Below are 20,023 nucleotides of genomic sequence, written 5' to 3' on the forward strand. Positions count from 1 at the left end.
TTCATATTTTAGCAAAATTTTGAAATCTAGGCCTCATAAACAAGATTTGTCTACTTAGAGCAGTTTCGAGTGTACATTCGAAAAATACACACTTGAAAAGACTCGAACGCTGTAATTTAGCTCAAGAGGTGTCTATTTTGATTGAAAACATGCTAATGATCAGGATATGTTGGTCTATAGACCCACATGATCTTGATATGTTAGCCAATTTTTGAAGGCTATGCCTCATAAACAAGATTTGTCTACTTAGAGCAGTTTCGAGTGTACATTCGAAAAATACACACTCGAAAAGACTCGAACGCTGTAATTTAGCTCAAGAGGTGTCTATTTTGATTGAAAACATGCTAATGATCAGGACATGTTGGTCTGTAGACCCACATGATCTTGATATGTTAGCCAATTTTTTAAGGTTAGGCCTCATAAACACGGATTTTCTACTTAGAGAAGTTTCGAGTGTACATTCAAATAATACACACTCGAAAAGACTTGAACGCTATAATTTAGCTCAACCGGTGTCTATTTTTATTGGAAACATGCTAATGATCAGGACATGTTGGTCTATAGACCCAGATGATCTTGATATTTTAGCCAAATTTTGAAGTCTAGGCCACATAAACAAGATTTTTCTACTTAGAGCAGTTTCGAGTGTACATTCAAATAATACACACTCGAAAAGACTCGAACGCTATAAATTAGCTCAAGAGGTGTCTATTTTGATTGAATATATTCTAATTATCAGGACATGTTGGTCTATAGACCCACGTGATCTTGATGTTTTAGCCAAGTTTTGAAGCCTAGGCCTCATAAACACGAATTTTGTACTTAGAGCAGTTTCGAGTGTACATTCGAAAAATACACACTCGAAAAGACTCGAACGTTATAATTTAGATCAAGAGATGTCTATTTTGATTGAAAACATGTTAATTATCAGGACATGTTTGTCTATAGACCCACATGATCTTGATATTTTAGCCAAGTTTTGAAGCCTAGGCCTCATAAACACGAATTTTCTACTTATAGCAGTTTCGAGTGTACATTCGAAAAATACACACTCGAAAAGACTCGAACGCTATAATTTAGCTCAAGAGGTGTCTATTTTGATTGGAAACATGCTAATGATCAGGACATGTTGGTCTATAGACCCGCATGATCTTGATATTTTAGCAAAATTTTCAAATCTAGGCCTCATAAACAAGATTTGTCTACTTAGAGCAGTTTCGAGTGTACATTCGAAAAATACACACTCGAAAAGACTCGAACTCTGTAATTTAGCTCAAGAGGTGTCTATTTTGATTGAAAACATGCTAATGATCAGGATATGTTGGTCTATAGACCCACATGATCTTGATATGTTAGCCAATTTTTGAAGGCTATGCCTCATAAACAAGATTTGTCTACTTAGAGCAGTTTCGAGTGTACATTCGAAAAATACACACTCGAAAAGACTCGAACGCTGTAATTTAGCTCAATAGGTGTCTATTTTGATTGAAAACATGCTAATGATCAGGACATGTTGGTCTATAGACCCACATGATCTTGATATGTTAGCCAATTTTTTAAGGTTAGGCCTCATAAACACGAATTTTCTACTTAGAGAAGTTTCGAGTGTACATTCAAATAATACACACTCGAAAAGACTTGAACGCTATAATTTAGCTCAACCGGTGTCTATTTTTATTGGAAACATGCTAATGATCAGGACATGTTGGTCTATAGACCCAGATGATCTTGATATTTTAGCCAAATTTTGAAGTCTAGGCCACATAAACAAGATTTTTCTACTTAGAGCAGTTTCGAGTGTACATTCAAATAATACACACTCGAAAAGACTCGAACGCTATAAATTAGCTCAAGAGGTGTCTATTTTGATTGAATATATTCTAATTATAAGGACATGTTGGTCTATAGACCCACGTGATCTTGATGTTTTAGCCAAGTTTTGAAGCCTAGGCCTCATAAACACGAATTTTGTACTTAGAGCAGTTTCGAGTGTACATTCGAAAAGACTCGAACGTTATAATTTAGATCAAGAGATGTCTATTTTGATTGAAAACATGTTAATTATCAGGACATTTTTGTCTATAGACCCACATGATCTTGATATTTTAGCCAAGTTTTGAAGCCTAGGCCTCATAAACACAAATTTTCTACTTAGAGCAGTTTCGAGTGTACATTCGAAAAATACACACTCGAAAAGACTCGAACGCTATAATTTAGCTCAAGAGGTGTCTATTTTGATTGGAAACATGCTAATGATCAGGACATGTTGGTCTATAGACCCGCATGATCTTGATATTTTAGCAAAATTTTCAAATCTAGGCCTCATAAACAAGATTTGTCTACTTAGAGCAGTTTCGAGTGTACATTCGAAAAATACACACTCGAAAAGACTCGACCGTTATAATTTAGATCAAGAGATGTCTATTTTGATTGAAAACATGTTAATTATCAGGAAATGTTTGTCTATAGACCCACATGATCTTGATATTTTAGCCAAGTTTTGAAGCCTAGGCCTCATAAACACGAATTTTCTACTTAGAGCAGTTTCGAGTGTACATTCGAAAAATAAACACTCGAAAAGACTCGAACGCTATAATTTAGCTCAACCGGTGTCTATTTTTATTGGAAACATGCTAATGATCAGGACATGTTGGTCTATAGACCCAGATGATCTTGATATTTTAGCCAAATTTTGAAGTATAGGCGACATAAACAAGATTTTTCTACTTAGAGCAGTTTCGAGTGTACATTCAAATAATACACATTTGGAAAGACTCGAATGCTATAATTTAGCTCAACAGGTGTCTATTTTGATTGAAAACATTCTAATTATCAGGACATGTTGGTCTATAGACCCACGTGATCTTGATGTTTTAGCCAAGTTTTGAAGCCTAGGTCACATAAACAAGATTTTTCTACTTAGAGCAGTTTCGAGTGTACATTCAAATAATACACACTCGAAAAGACTCGAACGCTATAATTTAGCTCAAGAGGTGTCTATTTTGATTGAAAACATTCTAATTATCAGGACATGTTGGTCTATAGACCCACGTGATCTTGATGTTTTAGCCAAGTTTCTAAGCCTAGGCCTCATAAACACGAATTTTGTACTTAGAGCAGTTTCGAGTGTACATTCGAAAAATACACACTCGAAAAGACTCGAACGTTATAATTTAGATCAAGAGATGTCTATTTTGATTGAAAACATGTTAATTATCAGGACATGTTTGTCTATAGACCCACATGATCTTGATATTTTAGCCAAGTTTTGAAGCCTAGGCCTCATAAACACGAATTTTCTACTTAGAGCAGTTTCGAGTGTACATTCGAAAAATACACACTCGAAAAGACTCGAACGCTATAATTTAGCTCAAGAGGTGTCTATTTTGATTGGAAACATGCTAATGATCAGGACATGTTGGTCTATAGACCCACATGATCTTGATATTTTAGAAAATTATTGAAATCTAGGCCTCATAAAGAAGATTTGTCTACTTAGAGCAGTTTCGAGTGTACATTCGAAAAATACACACTCGAAAAGACTCGAACGCTGTAATTTAGCTCAAGAGGTGTCTATTTTGATTGAAAACATGCTAATGATCAGGACATGTTGGTCTATAAACCCACATGATCTTGATATGTTAGCCAATTTTTGAAGGCTAGGCCTCATAAACACGAATTTTCTACTTAGAGCAGTTTCGAGTGTACATTCAAATAATACACACTCGAAAAGACTTGAACGCTATAAAACGGTGTCTATTTTTATTGGAAACATGCTAATGATCAGGAGATGTTGGTCTATAAACCCAGATGATCTTGATATTTTAGCTAAATTTTGAAGTCTAGGCCTCATAAACAAGATTTGTCTACTTAGAGAAAATTCGAGTGTACATTCGAAAAATACACACTCGAAAAGACTCGAACGTTATAATTTAGCTCAACAGATGTCTATTTTCATTGAAAACATGCTAATTATCAGGACATGTTTGTCTATAGACCCACATGATCTTGATATTTTAGCCAAGTTTTGAAGCCTAGGACTCATAAACACGAATTTTCTACTTAGAGCAGTTTCGAGTGTACATTCGTAAAATACACACTCGAAAAGACTCGAACGCTATAATTTAGCTCAAGAGGTGTCTATTTTTATTGGAAACATGCTAATGATCAGGACATGTTGGTCTATTGACCCAGATGATCTTGATATTTTAGGAAAATTTTGAAATTTAGGCCTCATAAACACGAATTTTCTACTTAGAGCAGTTTCGAGTGTACATTCGAAAAATACACACTCGAAAAGACTCGAACGCTATAATTTTTCTCAAGAGGTGTCTATTTTGATTGGAAACATGCTAATGATCAGGACATGTTGGTCTATAGACCCACATGATCTTAATATTTTAGCCAAATTTTGAAGTCTAGGCCACATAAACAAGATTTTTCTACTTAGAGCAGTTTCGAGTGTACATTCAAATAATACACACTCGAAAAGACTCGAACGCTATAATTTAGCTCAAGAGGTGTCTATTTTGATTGAAAACATGCTAATTATCAGGACATGTTGGTCTATAGACCCACATGATCTTGATATTTTAGCCAAGTTTTGAAGTCTAGGCCTCATAAACTCGAATTTTGTACTTAGAGCAGTTTCGAGTGTACATTCGAAAAACACACACTCGAAAAGACTCGAACGTTATAATTTAGCTCAAGAGATATCTATTTTGATTGAAAACATGCTAATTATCAGAACATGTTTGTCTATATACCCACATGATCATGATATTTTAGCCAAGTTTAGAAGCCTAGGCCTCATAAACACGAATTTTCTACTTAGAGCAGTTTCGAGTGTACATTCGAAAAATACACACTCGAAAAGACTCGAACGCTATAATTTAGCTCAAGAGGTGTCTATTTTGATTGGAAACATGCTAATGATCAGGACATGTTGGTCTATAGACCCGCATGATTTTCATATTTTAGCAAAATTTTGAAATCTAGGCCTCATAAACAAGATTTGTCTACTTAGAGCAGTTTCGAGTGTACATTCGAAAAATACACACTTGAAAAGACTCGAACGCTGTAATTTAGCTCAAGAGGTGTCTATTTTGATTGAAAACATGCTAATGATCAGGATATGTTGGTCTATAGACCCACATGATCTTGATATGTTAGCCAATTTTTGAAGGCTATGCCTCATAAACAAGATTTGTCTACTTAGAGCAGTTTCGAGTGTACATTCGAAAAATACACACTCGAAAAGACTCGAACGCTGTAATTTAGCTCAAGAGGTGTCTATTTTGATTGGAAACATGCTAATGATCAGGACATGTTGGTCTATAGACCCGCATGATCTTGATATTTTAGCAAAATTTTCAAATCTAGGCCTCATAAACAAGATTTGTCTACTTAGAGCAGTTTCGAGTGTACATTCGAAAAATACACACTCGAAAAGACTCGAACGCTGTAATTTAGCTCAAGAGGTGTCTATTTTGATTGAAAACATGCTAATGATCAGGACATGTTGGTCTATAAACCCACATGATCTTGATATGTTAGCCAATTTTTGAAGGATAGGCCTCATAAACACGAATTTTCTACTTAGAGAAGTTTCGAGTGTACATTCATATAATACACACTCGAAAAGACTTGAACGCTATAATTTAGCTCAACCGGTGTCTATTTTTATTGGAAACATGCTAATGATCAGGAGATATTGGTCTATAGACCCAGATGATCTTGATATTTTAGCTAAATTTTGAAGTCTAGGCCTCATAAACAAGATTTGTCTACTTAGAGAAAATTCGAGTGTACATTCGAAAAATACACACTCGAAAAGACTCGAACGTTATAATTTAGCTCAATAGATGTCCATTTTCATTGAAAACATGCTAATTATCAGGACATGTTTGTCTATAGACCCACATGATCTTGATATTTTAGCCAAGTTTTGAAGCCTAGGACTCATAAACAAGAATTTTCTACTTAGAGCAGTTTCGAGTGTACATTCGTAAAATACACACTCGAAAAGACTCGAACGCTATAATTTAGCTCAAGAGGTGTCTATTTTTATTGGAAACATGCTAATGATCAGGACATGTTGGTCTATAGACCCAGATGATCTTGATATTTTAGCCAAATTTTGAAGTCTAGGTCACATAAACAAGATTTTTCTACTTAGAGCAGTTTCGAGTGTACATTCAAATAATACACATTCGAAAAGACTCGAACGCTATAATTTAGCTCAAGAGGTGTCTATTTTGATTGAAAACATTCTAATTATCAGGACATGTTGGTCTATAGACCCACGTGATCTTGATGTTTTAGCCAAGTTTTGAAGCCTAGGCCTCATAAACACGAATTTTGTACTTAGAGCAGTTTCGAGTGTACATTCGAAAAATACACACTCGAAAAGACTCGAACGTTATAATTTAGATCAAGAGATGTTTATTTTGATTGAAAACATGTTAATTCTCAGGACATGTTTGTCTATAGACCCACATGATCTTGATATTTTAGCCAAGTTTTGAAGCCTAGGCCTCATAAACACGAATTTTCTACTTAGAGCAGTTTCGAGTGTACATTCGAAAAATACACACTCGAAAAGACTCGAACGCTATAATTTAGATCAAGAGGTGTCTATTTTGATTGGAAACATGCTAATGATCAGGACATGTTGGTCTATAGACCCACATGATCTTGATATTTTAGAAAATTATTGAAATCTAGGCCTCATAAACAAGATTTGTCTACTTAGAGCAGTTTCGAGTGTACATTCGAAAAATACACACTCGAAAAGACTCGAACGCTGTAATTTAGCTCAAGAGGTGTCTATTTTGATTGAAAACATGCTAATGATCAGGACATGTTGGTCTATAGACCCACATGATCTTGATATGTTAGCCAATTTTTTAAGGCTAGGCCTCATAAACACGAATTTTCTACTTAGAGCAGTTTCGAGTGTACATTCAAATAAAACACACTCGAAAAGACTTAAACGCTATAATTTAGCTCAACCGGTGTCTATTTTTATTGGAAACATGCTAATGATCAGGACATGTTGGTCTATAGACCCAGATGATCTTGATATTTTAGCCAAATTTTGAAGTCTAGGCCACATAAACAAGATTTTTCTACTTAGAGCAGTTTCGAGTGTACATTCAAATAATACACACTCGAAAAGACTCGAACGCTATAATTTAGCTCAAGAGGTGTCTATTTTGATTGAAAACATTCTAATTATCAGGACATGTTGGTCTATAGACCCACGTGATCTTGATGTTTTATCCAAGTTTCTAAGCCTAGGCCTCATAAACACGAATTTTGTACTTAGAGCAGTTTCGAGTGTACATTCGAAAAATACACACTCGAAAAGACTCGAACGTTATAATTTAGATCAAGAGATGTCTATTTTGATTGAAAACATGTTAATTATCAGGACATGTTTGTCTATAGACCCACATGATCTTGATATTTTAGCCAAGTTTTGAAGCCTAGGCCTCATAAACACGAATTTTCTACTTAGAGCAGTTTCGAGTGTACATTCGAATAATACACACTCGAAAAGACTCGAACGCTATAATTTAGCTCAACCGATGTCTATTTTGATTGAAACATGCTAATTATCAGGACATGTTGGTCTATAGACCCACATGATCTTGATATTTTAGCCAAGTTTTGAAGCCTAGGCCTCATAAACACGAATTTTCTACTTAGAGCAGTTTCGAGTGTACATTCGAAAAATACACACTCGAAAAGACTCGAACGTTATAATTTAGCTCAAGAGATGTCTATTTTGATTGAAAACATGGTAATTATCAGGACATGTTGGTCTATACACCCACATGATCTTGATATTTTAGCCAAGTTTTGAAGCCTAGGCCTCATAAACACGAATTTTCTACTTAGAGCAGTTTCGAGTGTACATTCGAAAAATACACACTCGAAAAGACTCGAACGCTATAATTTAGTTCAAGAGGTGTCTATTTTGACTGGAAACATGCTAATGATCAGGACATGCTGGTCTATAGACCCACATGATCTTGATATTTTAGCCAAGTTTTGAAGCCTAGGCCTCATAAACACGAATTTTCTACTTAGAGCAGTTTCGAGTGTACATTCGAAAAATACACACTCGAAAAGACTCGAACGTTATAATTTAGATCAAGAGATGTCTATTTTGATTGAAAACATGTTAATTATCAGGACATGTTTGTCTATAGACCCACATGATCTTGATATTTTAGCCAAGTTTTGAAGTCTAGGCCTCATAAACACGAATTTTCTACTTAGAGCAGTTTCGAGTGTACATTCAAATAATACACACTCGAAAAGACTTGAACGCTATAAACCGGTGTCTATTTTTATTGGAAACATGCTAATGATCAGGAGATGTTGGTCTATAAACCCAGATGATCTTGATATTTTAGCTAAATTTTGAAGTCTAGGCCTCATAAACAAGATTTGTCTACTTAGAGAAAATTCGAGTGTACATTCGAAAAATACACACTCGAAAAGACTCGAACGTTATAATTTAGCTCAACAGATGTCTATTTTCATTGAAAACATGCTAATTATCAGGACATGTTTGTCTATAGACCCACATGATCTTGATATTTTAGCCAAGTTTTGAAGCCTAGGACTCATAAACACGAATTTTCTACTTAGAGCAGTTTCGAGTGTACATTCGTAAAATACACACTCGAAAAGACTCGAACGCTATAATTTAGCTCAAGAGGTGTCTATTTTTATTGGAAACATGCTAATGATCAGGACATGTTGGTCTATTGACCCAGATGATCTTGATATTTTAGGAAAATTTTGAAATTTAGGCCTCGTAAAAAAGATTTGTCTACTTAGAGCAGTTTCGAGTGTAAATTCGAAAAATACACACTCGAAAAGACTCAAACATGCTAATGATCAGGACATGTTGGTCTATAGACCCACATGATCTTGATATTTTAGAAAATTATTGAAATCTAGGCCTCATAAATAAGATTTGTCTACTTAGAGCAGTTTCGAGTGTACATTCGAAAAATACACACTCGAAAAGACTCGAACGCTATAATTTAGCTCAAGAGGTGTCTATTTTGATTGAAAACATGCTAATTATCACGACATGTTTGTCTATAGACCCACATGATCTTGATATGTTAGCCAATTTTTGAAGGCTAGGCCTCATAAACACGAATTTTCTACTTAGAGCAGTTTCGAGTGTACATTCAAATAATACACACTCGAAAAGACTTGAACGCTATAATTTAGCTCAACCGGTGTCTATTTTTATTGGAAACATGCTAATGATCAGGACATGTTGGTCTATAGACCCACATGATCTTGATATATTAGCTAAATTTTGAAGTCTAGGCCTCATAAACAAGATTTGTCTACTTAGAGCAGTTTCGAGTGTACATTCGAAAAATACACACTCGAAAAGACTCGAACGTTATAATTTAGCTCAACAGATGTCTATTTTGATTGAAAACATGCTAATTATCAGGACATGATTTTCTATAGACCCACATGATCTTGATATTTTAGCCAAGTTTTGAAGTCTAGGCCTCATAAACTCGAATTTTGTACTTAGAGCAGTTTCGAGTGTACATTCGAAAAATACACACTCGAAAAGACTCGAACGTTATAATTTAGATCAAGAGATGTCTATTTTGATTGAAAACATGCTAATTATAAGGACATGTTTGTCTATAGACCCACATGATCTTGATATTTTAGCCAAGTTTAGAAGCCTAGGCCTCATAAACACGAATTTTCTACTTAGAGCAGTTTCGAGTGTACATTCAAATAATACACACTCGAAAAGACTCGAACGCTATAATTTAGCTCAAGAGGTGTCTATTTTGATTTAAAACATGCTAATTATCAGGACATGTTGGTCTATAGACCCACATGATCTTGATATTTTAGCCATGTTTTGAAGTCTAGGCCTCATAAACTCGAATTTTGTACTTAGAGCAGTTTCGAGTATACATTCGAAAAATACACACTCGAAAAGACTCGAACGTTATAATTTAGATCAAGAGATGTCTATTTTGATTGAAAACATGCTAATTATCAGGACATGTTTGTCTATAGACCCACATGATCTTGATATTTTAGCCAAGTTTAGAAGCCTAGGCCTCATAAACACGAATTTTCTACTTAGAGCAGTTTCGAGTGTACATTCGAAAAATACACACTCGAAAAGACTCGAACGCTATAATTTAGCTCAAGAGGTGTCTATTTTGATTGGAAACATGCTAATGATCAGGACATGTTGGTCTATAGACCCGCATGATCTTGATATTTTAGCAAAATTTTCAAATCTAGGCCTCATAAACAAGATTTGTCTACTTAGAGCAGTTTCGAGTGTACATTCGAAAAATACACACTCGAAAAGACTCGAACGTTATAATTTAGATCAAGAGATGTCTATTTTTATTGAAAACATGTTAATTATCAGGACATGTTTGTCTATAGACCCACATGATCTTGATATTTTAGCCAAGTTTTGAAGCCTAGGCCTCATAAACACGAATTTTCTACTTAGAGCAGTTTCGAGTGTACATTCGAAAAATACACACTCGAAAAGACTCGAACGCTATAATTTAGCTCAAGAGGTGTCTATTATGATTGGAAACATGCTAATGATCAGGACATGTTGGTCTATAGACCCACATGATCTTGATATTTTAGCAAAATTTTCAAATCTAGGCCTCATAAACAAGATTTGTCTACTTAGAGCAGTTTCGAGTGTACATTCGAAAAATACACACTCGAAAAGACTCGAACGTTATAATTTAGATCAAGAGATGTCTATTTTGATTGAAAACATGTTAATTATCAGGAAATGTTTGTCTATAGACCCACATGATCTTGATATTTTAGCCAAGTTTTGAAGCCTAGGCCTCATAAACACGAATTTTCTACTTAGAGCAGTTTCGAGTGTACATTCGAAAAATACACACTCGAAAAGACTCGAACGCTATAATTTAGCTCAACCGGTGTCTATTTTTATTGGAAACATGCTAATGATAAGGACATGTTGGTCTATAGACCCAAATGATCTTGATATTTTAGCCAAATTTTGAAGTCTAGGCCACATAAACAAGATTTTTCTACTTAGAGCAGTTTCGAGTGTACATTCAAATAATACACATTCGAAAAGACTCGAATGCTATAATTTAGCTCAACAGGTGTCTATTTTGATTGAAAACATTCTAATTATCAGGACATGTTGGTCTATAGACCCACGTGATCTTGATGTTTTAGCCAAGTTTTGAAGCCTAGGTCACATAAACAAGATTTTTCTACTTAGAGCAGTTTCGAGTGTACATTCAAATAATACACACTCGAAAAGACTCGAACGCTATAATTTAGCTCAAGAGGTGTCTATTTTGATTGAAAACATTCTAATTATCAGGACATGTTGGTCTATAGACCCACGTGATCTTGATGTTTTAGCCAAGTTTCTAAGCCTAGGCCTCATAAACACGAATTTTGTACTTAGATCAGTTTCGAGTGTACATTCGAAAAATACACACTCGAAAAGACTCGAACGTTATAATTTAGATCAAGAGATGTCTATTTTGATTGAAAACATGTTAATTCTCAGGACATGTTTGTCTATAGACCCACATGATCTTGATATTTTAGCCAAGTTTTGAAGCCTAGGCCTCATAAACACGAATTTTCTACTTAGAGCAGTTTCGAGTGTACATTCGAAAAATACACACTCGAAAAGACTCGAACGCTGTAATTTAGCTCAAGCGGTGTCTATTTTGATTGAAAACATGCTAATGATCAGGATATGTTGGTCTATAGACCCACATGATCTTGATATGTTAGCCAATTTTTGAAGGATATGCCTCATAAACAAGATTTGTCTACTTAGAGCAGTTTCGAGTGTACATTCGAAAAATACACACTCGAAAAGACTCGAACGCTATAATTTAGCTCAAGAGGTGTCTATTTTGATTGGAAACATGCTAATGATCAGGACATGTTGGTCTATAGACCCGCATGATCTTGATATTTTAGCAAAATTTTCAAATCTAGGCCTCATAAACAAGATTTGTCTACTTAGAGCAGTTTCGAGTGTACATTCGAAAAATACACACTCGAAAAGACTCGAACGATGTAATTTAGCTCAAGAGGTGTCTATTTTGATTGAAAACATGCTAATGATCAGGACATGTTGGTCTATAGACCCACATGATCTTGATATTTTAGCAAAATTTTCAAATCTAGGCCTCATAAACAAGATTTGTCTACTTAGAGCAGTTTCGAGTGTACATTCGAAAAATACACACTCGAAAAGACTCGAACGCTATAATTTAGCTCAAGAGGTGTCTATTTTGATTGAAAACATGCTAATGATCAGGATATGTTGGTCTATAGACCCACATGATATTGATATGTTAGCCAATTTTTTAAGGCTATGCCTCATAAACAAGATTTGTCTACTTAGAGCAGTTTCGAGTGTACATTCGAAAAATACACACTCGAAAAGACTCGAACGCTGTAATTTAGCTCAAGAGGTGTCTATTTTGATTGAAAACATGCTAATGATCAGGATATGTTGGTCTATAGACCCACATGATCTTGATATGTTAGCCAATTTTTGAAGGATATGCCTCATAAACAAGATTTGTCTACTTAGAGCAGTTTCGAGTGTACATTCGAAAAATACACACTCGAAAAGACTCGAACGCTATAATTTAGCTCAAGAGGTGTCTATTTTGATTGGAAACATGCTAATGATCAGGACATGTTGGTCTATAGACCCAAATGATCTTGATATTTTAGCCAAATTTTGAAGTCTAGGCCACATAAACAAGATTTTTCTACTTAGAGCAGTTTCGAGTGTACATTCAAATAATACACATTCGAAAAGACTCGAATGCTATAATTTAGCTCAACAGGTGTCTATTTTGATTGAAAACATTCTAATTATCAGGACATGTTGGTCTATAGACCCACGTGATCTTGATGTTTTAGCCAAGTTTTGAAGCCTAGGTCACATAAACAAGATTTTTCTACTTAGAGCAGTTTCGAGTGTACATTCAAATAATACACACTCGAAAAGACTCGAACGCTATAATTTAGCTCAAGAGGTGTCTATTTTGATTGAAAACATTCTAATTATCAGGAGATGTTGGTCTATAGACCCACGTGATCTTGATGTTTTAGCCAAGTTTTGAAGCCTAGGCCTCATAAACACGAATTTTCTACTTAGAGCAGTTTCGAGTGTACATTCGAAAAATACACACTCGAAAAGACTCGAACGCTATAATTTAGCTCAAGAGGTGTCTATTTTGATTGGAAACATGCTAATGATCAGGACATGTTGGTCTATAGACCCACATGATCTTGATATTTTAGAAAATTATTGAAATCTAGGCCTCATAAACAAGATTTGTCTACTTAGAGCAGTTTCGAGTGTACATTCGAAAAATACACACTCGAAAAGACTCGAACGCTGTAATTTAGCTCAAGAGGTGTCTATTTTGATTGAAAACATGCTAATGATCAGGACATGTTGGTCTATAGACCCACATGATCTTGATATGTTAGCCAATTTTTGAAGGCTAGGCCTCATAAACACGAATTTTCTACTTAGAGCAGTTTCAAGTGTACATTCAAATAATACACACTCGAAAAGACTTGAACGCTATAATTTAGCTCAACCGGTGTCTATTTTTATTGGAAACATGCTAATGATCAGGAGATGTTGGTCTATAAACCCAGATGATCTTGATATTTTAGCTAAATTTTGAAGTCTAGGCCTCATAAACAAGATTTGTCTACTTAGAGAAAATTCGAGTGTACATTCGAAAAATACACACTCGAGAAGACTCGAACATTATAATTTAGCTCAACAGATGTCTATTTTCATTGAAAACATGCTAATTATCAGGACATGTTAGTCTATAGACCCACATGATCTTGATATTTTAGCCAAGTTTTGAAGTCTAGGCCTCATAAACTCGAATTTTGTACTTAGAGCAGTTTCGAGTGTACATTCGAAAAACACACACTCGAAAAGACTCGAACGTTATAATTTAGCTCAAGAGATATCTATTTTGATTGAAAACATGCTAATTATCAGAACATGTTTGTCTATATACCCACATGATCATGATATTTTAGCCAAGTTTAGAAGCCTAGGCCTCATAAACACGAATTTTCTACTTAGAGCAGTTTCGAGTGTACATTCGAAAAATACACACTCGAAAAGACTCGAACGCTATAATTTAGCTCAAGAGGTGTCTATTTTGATTGGAAACATGCTAATGATCAGGACATGTTGGTCTATAGACCCGCATGATTTTCATATTTTAGCAAAATTTTGAAATCTAGGCCTCATAAACAAGATTTGTCTACTTAGAGCAGTTTCGAGTGTACATTCGAAAAATACACACTTGAAAAGACTCGAACGCTGTAATTTAGCTCAAGAGGTGTCTATTTTGATTGAAAACATGCTAATGATCAGGATATGTTGGTCTATAGACCCACATGATCTTGATATGTTAGCCAATTTTTGAAGGCTATGCCTCATAAACAAGATTTGTCTACTTAGAGCAGTTTCGAGTGTACATTCGAAAAATACACACTCGAAAAGACTCGAACGCTATAATTTAGCTCAAGAGGTGTCTATTTTGATTGGAAATATGCTAATGATCAGGACATGTTGGTCTATAGACCCGCATGATCTTGATATTTTAGCAAAATTTTCAAATCTAGGCCTCATAAACAAGATTTGTCTACTTAGAGCAGTTTCGAGTGTACATTCGAAAAATATACACTCGAAAAGACTCGAACGCTATAATTTAGCTCAAGAGGTGTCTATTTTGATTGAAAACATGCTAATGATCAGGACATGTTGGTCTATAGACCCACATGATCTTGATATGTTAGCCAATTTTTTAAGGCTAGGCCTCATAAACACGAATTTTCTACTTAGAGCAGTTTCGAGTGTACATTCAAATAATACACACTCGAAAAGACTTGAACGCTATAATTTAGCTCAAGAGGTGTCTATTTTGATTGGAAACATGCTAATGATCAGGACATGTTGGTCTATAGACCCACATGATCTTGATATTTTAGAAAATTATTGAAATCTAGGCCTCATAAACAAGATTTGTCTACTTAGAGCAGTTTCGAGTGTACATTCGAAAAATACACACTCGAAAAGACTCGAACGATGTAATTTAGCTCAAGAGGTGTCTATTTTGATTGAAAACATGCTAATGATCAGGACATGTTGGTCTATAAACCCACATGATCTTGATATGTTAGCCAATTTTTGAAGGCTAGGCCTCATAAACACGAATTTTCTACTTAGAGCAGTTTCGAGTGTACATTCAAATAATACACACTCGAAAAGACTTGAACGCTATAATTCAGCTCAACCGGTGTCTATTTTTATTGGAAGCATGCTAATGATCAGGAGATGTTGGTCTATAGACCCAGATGATCTTGATATTTTAGCTAACTTTTGAAGTCTAGGCCTCATAAACAAGATTTGTCTACTTAGAGAAAATTCGAGTGTACATTCGAAAAATACACACTCGAAAAGACTCGAACGTTATAATTTAGCTCAACAGATGTCTATTTTCATTGAAAACATGATAATTATCAGGACATGTTTGTCTATAGACCCACATGATCTTGATAGTTTAGCCAAGTTTTGAAGCCTAGGACTCATAAACACGAATTTTCTACTTAGAGCAGTTTGGAGTGTACATTCGTAAAATACATACTCGAAAAGACTCGAACGCTATAATTTAGCTCAAGAGGTGTCTATTTTTATTGGAAACATGCTAATGATCAGGACATGTTGGTCTATTGACCCAGATGATCTTGATATTTTAGGAAAATTTTGAAATTTAGGCCTCATAAAAAAGATTTGTCTACTTAGATTTCGAGTGTAAATTCGAAAAATGCACACTCGAAAAGACTCGAACGCTATAATTTTGCTCAAGAGGTGTCTATTTTGATTGGAAACATGCTAATGATCAGGACATGTTGGTCTATAGACCCACATGATCTTAATATTTTTGCCAAATTTTGAAGTCTAGGCCACATAAACAAGATTTTTCTACTTAGAGCAGTTTCGAGTGTACATTCAAATAATACACACTCGAAAAGACTCGAACGCTATAATTTAGCTCAAGAAGTGTCTATTTTGATTGAAAACATGCTAATTATCAGGACATGTTGGTCTATAGACCCACATGATCTTGATATTTTAGCCAAGTTTTGAAGTCTAGGCCTCATAAACTCGAATTTTGTACTTAGAGCAGTTTCGAGTGTACATTCGAAAAATACACACTCGAAAAGACTTGAACGTTATAATTTAGCTCAAGAGATGTCTATTTTGATTGAAAACATGCTAATTATCAGGACATGTTTGTCTATAGACCCACATGATCTTGATATTTTAGCCAAGTTTAGAAGCCTAGGCCTCATAAACACGAATTTTCTACTTAGAGCAGTTTCGAGTGTACATTCGAAAAATACACACTCGAAAAGACTCGAACGCTATAATTTAGCTCAAGAGGTGTCTATTTTGATTGGAAACATGCTAATGATCAGGACATGTTGGTCTATAGACCCACATGATCTTGATATTTTAGCAAAATTTTGAAATCTAGGCCTCATAAACAAGATTTGTCTACTTAGAGCAGTTTCGAGTGTACATTCGAAAAATACACACTCGAAAAGACTCGAACGCTGTAATTTAGCTCAAGAGGTGTCTATTTTGATTGAAAACATGCTAATGATCAGGATATGTTGGTCTATAGACCCACATGATCTTGATATGTTAGCCAATTTTTGAAGGCTATGCCTCATAAACAAGATTTGTATACTTAGAGCAGTTTCGAGTGTACATTCGAAAAATACACACTCGAAAAGACTCGAACACTATAATTTAGCTCAAGAGGTGTCTATTTTGATTGGAAACATGCTAATGATCAGGACATGTTGGTCTATAGACCCACATGATCTTGATATTTTAGCCAAGTTTTGAAGCCTAGGCCTCATAAACACGAATTTTCTACTTAGAGCAGTTTCGAGTGTACATTCGAAAAATACACACTCGGAAAGACTCGAACGCTATAATTTATCTCAAGAGATGTCTATTTTGATTGAAAACATGCTAATTATCAGGACATGTTGGTCTATAGACCCACATGATCTTGATATTTTAGCCAAGTTTTGAAGCCTAGGCCTCATAAACACAAATTTTCTACTTAGAGCAGTTTCGAGTGTACATTCGAAAAATACACACTCGAAAAGACTCGAACGCTATAATTTAGCTCAAGAGGTGTCTATTTTGATTGGAAACATTCTAATGATCAGGACATGTTGGTCTATAGACCCACATGATCTTGATATTTTAGCCAAATTTTGAAGTCTAGGCCACATAAACAAGATTTTTCTACTTAGAGCAGTTTCGAGTGTACATTCGAAAAATACACACTCGAAAAGACTCGAACGCTATAATTTAGCTCAAGAGGTGTCTATTTTGATTGAAAACATGCTAATTATCAAGACATGTTGGTATATAGACCCACATGATCTTGATATTTTAGCCAAGTTTTGAAGCCTAGGCCTCATAAACACAAATTTTCTACTTAGAGCAGTTTCGAGTGTACATTCGAAAAATACACACTCGAAAAGACTCGAACGCTATAATTTAGCTCAAGAGGTGTCTATTTTGATTGGAAACATGCTAATTATCAGGACATGTTGGTCTATCGACCCACATGATCTTGATATTTTAGCCAAGTTTTGAAGCCTAGGCCTCATAAACACGAATTTTCTACTTAGAGCAGTTTCGAGTGTACATTCGAAAAATACACACTCGAAAAGACTCGAACGCTATAATTTAGCTCAAGAGGTGTCTATTTTGATTGGAAACATGCTAATGATCAGGACATGTTGGTCTATAGACCCGCATGATCTTGATATTTTAGCAAAATTTTCAAATCTAGGCCTCATAAACAAGATTTGTCTACTTAGAGCAGTTTCGAGTGTACATTCGAAAAATACACACTCGAAAAGACTCGAACGTTATAATTTAGATCAAGAGATGTCTATTTTTATTGAAAACATGTTAATTATCAGGACATGTTTGTCTATAGACCCACATGATCTTGATATTTTAGCCAAGTTTTGAAGCCTAGGCCTCATAAACACGAATTTTCTACTTAGAGCAGTTTCGAGTGTACATTCGAAAAATACACACTCGAAAAGACTCGAACGCTATAATTTAGCTCAAGAGGTGTCTATTTTGACTGGAAACATACTAATGATCAGGACATGTTGGTCTATAGACCCACATGATCTTGATATTTTAGCCAAGTTTTGAAGCCTAGGCCTCATAAACACGAATTTTCTACTTAGAGCAGTTTCGAGTGTACATTCGAAAAATACACACTCGAAAAGACTCGAACGTTATAATTTAGCTCAAGAGATGTCTATTTTGATTGAAAACATGCTAATTATCATGACATGTTGGTCTATAGACCCACATGATCTTGATATTTTATCCAAGTTTTGAAGCCTAGGCCTCATAAACACGAATTTTCTACTTAGAGCAGTTTCGAGTGTACATTCGAAAAATACACACTCGAAAAGACTCGAACGCTGTAATTTAGCTCAAGAGGTGTCTATTTTGATTGAAAACATGCTAATGATCAGGATATGTTGGTCTATAGACCCACATGATCTTGATATGTTAGCCAATTTTTGAAGGCTATGCCTCATAAACAAGATTTGTCTACTTCGAGCAGTTTCGAGTGTACATTCGAAAAATACACACTCGAAAAGACTCGAACGCTATAATTTAGCTCAAGAGGTGTCTATTTTGATTGGAAACATGCTAATGATCAGGACATGTTGGTCTATAGACCCACATGATCTTGATATTTTAGCAAAATTTTTAAATCTAGGCCTCATAAACAAGATTTGTCTACTTAGAGCAGTTTCGAGTGTACATTCGAAAAATACACACTCGAAAAGACTCGAACGCTGTAATTTAGCTCAAGAGGTGTCTATTTTGATTGAAAACATGCTAATGATCAGGACATGTTGGTCTATAGACCCACATGATCCTGATATGTTAGCCAATTTTTGAAGGCTAGGCCTCATAAACACGAATTTTCTACTTAGAGCAGTTTCGAGTGTACATTCAAATAATACACACTCGAAAAGACTTGAACGCTATAATTTAGCTCAACCGGTGTCTATTTTTATTGAAAACATGCTAATGATCAGGAGATGTTGGTCTATAGACCCAGATGATCTTGATATTTTAGCTAAATTTTGAAGTCTAGGCCTCATAAACAAGATTTGTCTACTTAGAGAAAATTCGAGTGTACATTCGAAAAATACACACTCGAAAAGACTCGAGCGTTATAATTTAGCTCAACAAATGTCTATTTTCATTGAAAACATGCTAATTATCAGGACATGTTTGTCTATAGACCCACATGATCTTGATATTTTAGCCAAGTTTTGAAGCCTAGGACTCATAAACACGAATTTTCTACTTAGAGCAGTTTCGAGTGTACATTCGAAAAATACACACTCGAAAAGACTCGAACGCTATAATTTAGCTCAAGAGGTGTCTATTTTTATTGGAAACATGCTAATGATCAGGACATGTTGGTCTATAGACCCAGATGATCTTGATATTTTAGCTAAATTTTGAAATCTAGGCCTCATAAACAAGATTTGTCTACTTAGAGCAGTTTCGAGTGTACATTCGAAAAATACACACTCGAAAAGACTCGAACGCTATAATTTAGCTCAAGAGGTGTCTATTTTGATTAAAAACATGCTATTGATCAGGAAATGTTGGTCTATAAACCCACATGATCTTGATATTTTAGCCAATTTTTGAAGCCTAGGCCTCATAAACACGAATTTTCTACTTAGAGCAGTTTCGAGTGTACATTCGAAAAATACACACTCGAAAAGACTCGAACGCTATAATTTAGCTCAACAGGTTTCT

Source organism: Papaver somniferum, chromosome 9 (assembly GCF_003573695.1).
Source record: "Papaver somniferum cultivar HN1 chromosome 9, ASM357369v1, whole genome shotgun sequence".
NCBI lineage: Eukaryota > Viridiplantae > Streptophyta > Magnoliopsida > Ranunculales > Papaveraceae > Papaver > Papaver somniferum.